The 6,626-nt window shown below is 40.6% G+C and overlaps 1 pseudogene; it reads right to left on the minus strand.

Annotated features, from left to right (window-relative positions):
• Positions 1-325: 325 nt before the first annotated feature.
• Positions 326-2,294, minus strand: LOC100715934 (mortality factor 4-like protein 1; annotated as a pseudogene).
• Between the last annotated feature and the right edge of the window lie 4,332 nt (positions 2,295-6,626).

Here is a 6,626-nt window from a genome sequence, read left to right on the forward strand (position 1 = left end):
GGTTTGCTTCTGGTGAACTGGATATCTGGGATTGCATCTTAAGTGTATTCTCATTTTCTATTTTTTTAAGATTGATTCCTGGATTGGTGCTTGTAAATTGCCTACAGTGAGTAGCTTTTGCTCATATTTAGAACCTTTAGGATATGACTACTTCTCAGAGGTGTCTTCCAAGTATAGCTGGCTTTTGGGTTTTGAGTCTGTTGCAAGATCTTACCTCTTCAATTTACTGGGGATGAGAAGTTGTTGCCTACTTGGCCTAGTCCCTGGTTCTTTGGCAGTGGCTCACAGTATTTTCTATGACCATTAGGCAGTCTCAGTCTTGGTATACCAGGAAGAACAACTATTAGAACAATTATGTCACTTTGGCTAAAGTGATACAATCAGCTATAACAATAGCATCAAACACAGCCTAGATATTGACAGTATAAGGTAACTATTAATTTGCTCCTTTAAATGTATGAATTAGATTTGTGGTTATATAACAAAATCTAAAACAAACCAGAAAATGTTATGCAGTAAATAGGCCCTCAATATGCTAATTTTACCCTCAGGGGAGAAAATTTAAAAGGAGTTAGGGGAAAAGATAGAGCAATAAGAGAAGAAGGTGAAGGAGGAGGAGAAGGAGGAGGAGGAAGAGGAGGAGGAGGAGGAGAAGAAGAAAGAAGCAGCAGCAGCAGAAGCAGAAGAAATAATGAGTAAAGTTGGAGGACAAAAGAGAATCATGCAAACCCTCGGAACCTGGTGCAGAAGAAAGTAGGGAAAGAGAAAAGGAAGAACAGAACAGAACAACAACCAAAAAATACTAAAAATTATGTTTACATGCATATAAAAACAAGATCAAGCAATGAAGAAAAATATAGGAGAGAAAAACAATCCACTTCAAGGTTTGTCTCTGCTGTCATTGACAGATAACACGTGAAGATAAAGTCCAGATCTGTGTTGATGTATCCCAGCAAGCCAGCAGTAGCTTTACAGTGGGACAGTGAATAATTTCAGTGAGGCTGCACCTTTATTCCCCTGAAAGTTCAGGCTGGTTTCTGGCTGTGAGGCTGGAACCAGATTCATTCAAACTGTACCAGTCAATGTACTTTCTTTCTTTTCTTCTCTCTCTCTCTCTCTCTCTCTCTCTCTCTCTCTCTCTCTCTCTCTCTCTCTCTCTGGTATTGGGGATCAAACTCAACCACTTATCCTGCTAAACTAAACACCCAGCCCAGTCAGCGCACTTTGTGTGGGCTTGAACTCAGTTGGGAGCCTCTGGATGGAGCCAGCAGGTATTCTGAATTCAAAGCTCAGTTGGCCCCTCCCCAAGTCAGTCAGTCACTACCCTGTGGGATGCCCGAATCCCGGAGTCAGTAGAGTCCATGGCATCTACTCCTCCACTGCACTGCTGCATCTGTCTGTGGAGGCCAACGGAGTTTCCAACAGTCACTGTGCGTCTGCAGGCTTGAACTGCTCCTTCCAGCAATGAGTTCTGACTCAAGGAGAGAGTACTGACCATCACCTTCTTCTTCTTTGTTGAAGTTTTTCTCTTTGCTCTCCCTGTGGGCTTCTCAGTTCAGATCCTTCCTGGATCCAAGTGATGCACTTCCCTCCCCCTTCTCTTCTTCAAGTTGCTATATTAGTGTCTGGACAGCAAATTGCAAAAAGGTTTTCTCTGCTGCTTATCACTCCACCATGTTCAGTTGCTAAATTCTCTGCCGAGGAAATCATGAAAATAACTCATTAATAAAGCATGTCCCTTTTCATTCAGAACTGTATAGCCAATATTGCTCCAAATTATACAAACAATCTCAGTTGATATGGTGCTCCGTACATCTGGGAGGTGGGCACATCAGTTATTGGCAAGGATCTCAGCATACTTTGGTCATTCAAATTTGTAGAGGGGCTGAGTGCCCAGCATGAGATTGAAACAATCTTTTATCCGTACTACAGCCTCATTTACAGCATACTCATTATGTGTGTTTTCTTGATACTGCTCATAATTTGCATAATCCTCTAGAATGGAATTCACATTCTTCTTGCAGGAAGATGAAAGAGCTGTTTCAATTTGATAGTCAAGTCCCAGTCACATCAACAAGCCACAGTTTTAGCTGTTCAGGGGTCTTTACATTAACATCAATCCTGTTCATAAATGTTTCTTCAGTTTCAACAGTAGGACCTACCTGGGCTCTTTTCTGAGGAAGAGGCTGAGGTGTGTCACTGGTACTGCCACAATCTCCATTACCATTGTTTGTTTTTTGTTTTTCTGTTGCAGACCAGATGTTTTTTTTCTTTTTTTCTTTTTCCTTTTTCCTTTTTATCAGTACCGGGGATCGAACTCACGACTGCCTGCTTGCAAGGCAGGCGCTTATGCCGCTGAGCTAAACCTCCAGCCCCATGTCTTTTTTCTTAGAGCAGCTCCTTTTGTCTTTCCCTCTGCATGTTACTTCTGATTGGCTCTTGGAAGTTTTCAATGTTTCTGCAGATTGGTGTCCACATAGCTACATACTCTGCTTCCTGGAACCCATTCACCCCAATTTTTATTCCAACCACTGTAATGTATATTTTACTTGTTTGTCCTTTATGGCAAGCTTTATACATTTTGCCTTATAAAGAGATCCATTGGGCTAGGGATATAGCTCAGTAGCACAAGTGCCTGTTTGGCAAGTGCAAGGTCCTGAATTTGATTCCTATAGAAAAAAAAAAAAAGGCCCATGAAAGCAGGTGTTGCTTGGGCATCATTTATAAGTAATTTGGCAGTAATTTGTACCTTTTTGTTGCCTACACTGGCTCAACATTAACGAATTTTAAAAAGCCTACTTTTGTTTTCATTGATTTTCTCTATTTCTTGTTTTTGATTTATTTTTTTCTTTCTTTCTTTCTTTTTTTTTGGTACCAGGGATTGAACTCATGACCGTGCACTTGCAAAGCAGGCACTTATGCCATTGAGTTAACCCCAGCCCTCTGATATTTCTGTTCTATTTTATTATTTCTTATTTCTGCTTAGTTTGGATTTCATTTATTCTTTTTCTAATTTTCTAAAGTGGAAACAGTGCTACAGTTTGTATCTGGAGTGTATCTCAAGGGTGTGAAAGGTGGTCACCAGCCTGGGAAGTGGTGGAACCTTTAGAAGTAGAAGCCTAGTGGTCGTAAGTTAGATCCCTTGAAGAGGATACTAGGTCCCCAGTTACTTTCTATCTCTCTTTGCCTCCTCTGAAATACACTTTCACCATGATATATGGTGCTACTATAGGACCAAAACAACAGGGTTGACCATGTACTAAACCTTTGAAACTGTGAGCCAAAACACACTTTCTCTTTTAAGTTCTCAGGTACAGTATTTTGTCATAGAAATGGAAAGCTGACCAACACATATTATTTACATTTTTCTCATAAATGCAACTAAAGGCATTCGTTTATAGCTGCATTTATCGCACCTCAAACATTTAAATAAGTTATATTTTAATTTTCCATTTGTTAGACTCTTAATATTTTCTCAATACCTTTACTTTGATACACTTATTATGTGGAAGACAAGTTAATCTTTAAACACTTTGAGATTTTCCAGCTATCTTTCTCTTACTAATTTTAACTTTAATTGCATTGCGATCTGAGAGCATGCTTAACATAACTTCTATTTTGTGGCCCTGTTGACCCACTCAGTGGGCTCAAGGGAGATTTCCAAGAGTGGGATCCCAAGGTTAAAGAATGCACATGCACAAATCAACAACAGCAGGCCGCATGCAACAGAACAGAGCACAAGAACATGAGCAAGAGCTGCCTGTGTCTTTATGCATAATTCTTATTCAGGTTGCTATCTTGTATTTACATTCTCACATAGTGCCATATCAGCCCATGTGTATTTACCTGTGCTATGTCATGATTACATAACTGTATCCTACTATGCAGCTACACTAAGACAAGGGCTCACTTCCTCACGTGTCCTTAGATGCCTGAGCTTTGAAGTAATCTGACTAGTTAGTTCCCCACAGGCCCATAATAGAATCTGTCTTAGTGAATGTTCAATGTATTTTGAGGATGTATATTCTGTTTATGTTGGGCAAAGTAAAAATTATTAATTACATACATACTACTTGGTACTATGAAACTGGGTGAGATCACTTAGAGCAGTTCTTCACCCATTCCAGGCAAATGGAATCATGTTCTCTGGAGGTAGGCCATAAACACTGGAAATTTTACATGGTTCTATTGTGTCCTACTATTAAAAACCTCTAACAAGAGAGAGCTGGTGTACACAGAAGTGACAAGTGGGTTAAAGACTAAGCTCTGGTTTACATCAACATTTAGAATTTAGGCCCTAGCTTATCTTCAGCAAGAATGTTGCAAGGTTAGTTTAGCCAGAATCCTCTTACCCTTCATACTTCCTAGTATCTTGGGTGACCACTGGATTCACCTGGGAGCTGATGATTCTTTGCTTTGCCAAATTTTGGTCAGGCTTTAAAAAATTTTTTTAAATACACGTTTATTGAAAACAATTGTACTTCCACTTCATGATAACAAAATGTGGCTTTTGTTTTTAAGACAAGGTCTCACTATGTATTTCAGGCTGGCCTTGAACTAAGTATGTAGCCCAGGCTGGCCTTCAAGTAGCAGGGATCTTCCTGCTCCAATTTCATGAGTGCTAGGAATGTATCACCATACCAGGTTTGGTCAAGCTTTTGAAACTTCCTCTAGGATTCATCTGTGTCCTTTCTTGCAAAACTGCTTTTGCAAAGAAACCTGTTAATTTAGTTTTTCAAAAACCCCTATCAGTATCCCATCAGGCCTCTCATCCTCTATTACCTCTTCAGGTGATGTGTGACCACCCTGGGCTATCTTCAGCAAGAATGCTGCTGGGGGGCTGGGGATTTAGCTCAGTGGTATAAGCGCCTGCCTGGCAAGCATGAGATCATGAGTTTCATCCCCAGTACAAGAAAAAAAAATGCTGCTAGGTTGGGTTAGTCATAATGCTTTTACCCTTGATATTTCTTCATGCTAACTTTTCCATCTACTGAACTCTATTCTGCTCCTTGGATATAGCCCTATTGCAGTGTCTCTGTACCTACCATAATGGCCTTTTTAACCTTAAAAAATGCTGAGATCTGAATCCCATCAGATTCTGATTTAATTGGTTGTATGTGTGTGTGTGTGTGTTGGGTCCAATGATTTTTTTTTTTTTTCTTTTGGTCCTGGGGATCAAACGCATTACCTCCTACTTGCCAGGCAGGCAATTACTCCTTTGGGCTAAATCCCCAGCCTTCTTGGTCTCATGGTATTTTAAAATTTTATTTTAAAGAGAAAAAAAGAAAAAAACAGAAAAATCAAGAAGCAAACAAACCTAAATAACAACAAAAGCAAAATGAAAGCAACAACAAAAAACCAGCAGCTATGTAGGTTTTCAAAACAAAACGATAGGAATTTAACAATGGTTGTTACACTGCATTTTCTCTTCAAAATAGCTGATCAGGTTACCAGATACAGGAATAAAATAAAACAGTAAAACAGAACAAAACACTGGCTGTCAAAAACAAGACAGAAGGAAATCCCTCCCAGTTGCCACAATGCACACTGCCATCCTCCAAATAGATTCCCAGACCACCAGACCCAGGCCTCAAGCTATTCCTCCGTTGCTATCATCTCACCCCGAGTTCCTCTGAATCAAGTCAGTTGCTTACAGGGTGGCCAGGAGTGTGTGTGGGGGGGTGCCCTTCTGGTTTCCCAGCCGCACACGGGCTGGCTCATGGGAAGGTGTGGTTTGTCTTCTTGCTGAGTCTCTTCCAGTTCCCAATGGCAGACCCTGGCTCATGGGAAGGCCAGTCACATGACTTTTTAAAATCCTTCAGTTAATTCTGAGACACAAGATTAGAGAGTAGCAAAGCTGGCTGGGGAAGCAAGTATAACCTGTTCAATTACAAAATCCTGGAAAATACGCACCGAACAATTTCCAAAGCCGTCTGTGGACTTCTAATGAGAATTTGAGCAAGTTTTCAATAGGATCACCTAGACCTGAAGTCAGAGGGATCTTAGCACTGCCTCGAAGGACCCATATGTAAAATTTCTCACGTTTTGAGATTTGAACAGTATAAAAGGGACACAGGCATCAAGAATAGGTATCTATCATGGCTTTCCTCATGATAGTCTGTTTTCTCCAGACTGTTGTTTTATCTTACGTTTCCCTCTTTTACTCAGCCAAAGCTTGCTCTGCAGAGCCAGTATGTATCCCCCTCACTTTTCACTTCTACTTTTTCAAACAGCATTTCCCACTGCTTTTTGCTACTTTCAATTCTTTGTTCAAGATGAAAAGAGCCTGGCTCTGGATCTTTGTTTTTGCACATCTTCTAAAGCTAGCTCTTGCTGCTATATTGGAAAATTTCTTTTTTCTATTTAATTGATAAGATACTCCTGAGCACTTACTCTTCCCAGTTTTCCAGGGTCTTTGATATTTGGGAGTAACCCTTGATCAACACACTGGTCTCTGGGGCCCAGGGAGAAGGGTTCCCTAACTGCCATTGGGCACGGCAGGTACCAAATAGCTACCACCTAGCAGCAGGCTCCTCCCTGGCATGAAAAGTTAGGTTGTGGTAGCATCAACTATCCAGATGTGAAATACTTGCTTTGGATATCCCATTGATAGCAAAAGACACTGC

This window comes from Cavia porcellus, unplaced genomic scaffold (genome assembly GCF_034190915.1).
Source record: "Cavia porcellus strain 051 isolate PalLab524CR breed Dunkin Hartley unplaced genomic scaffold, mCavPor4.1 scaffold_16, whole genome shotgun sequence".
Lineage (NCBI taxonomy): Eukaryota > Metazoa > Chordata > Mammalia > Rodentia > Caviidae > Cavia > Cavia porcellus.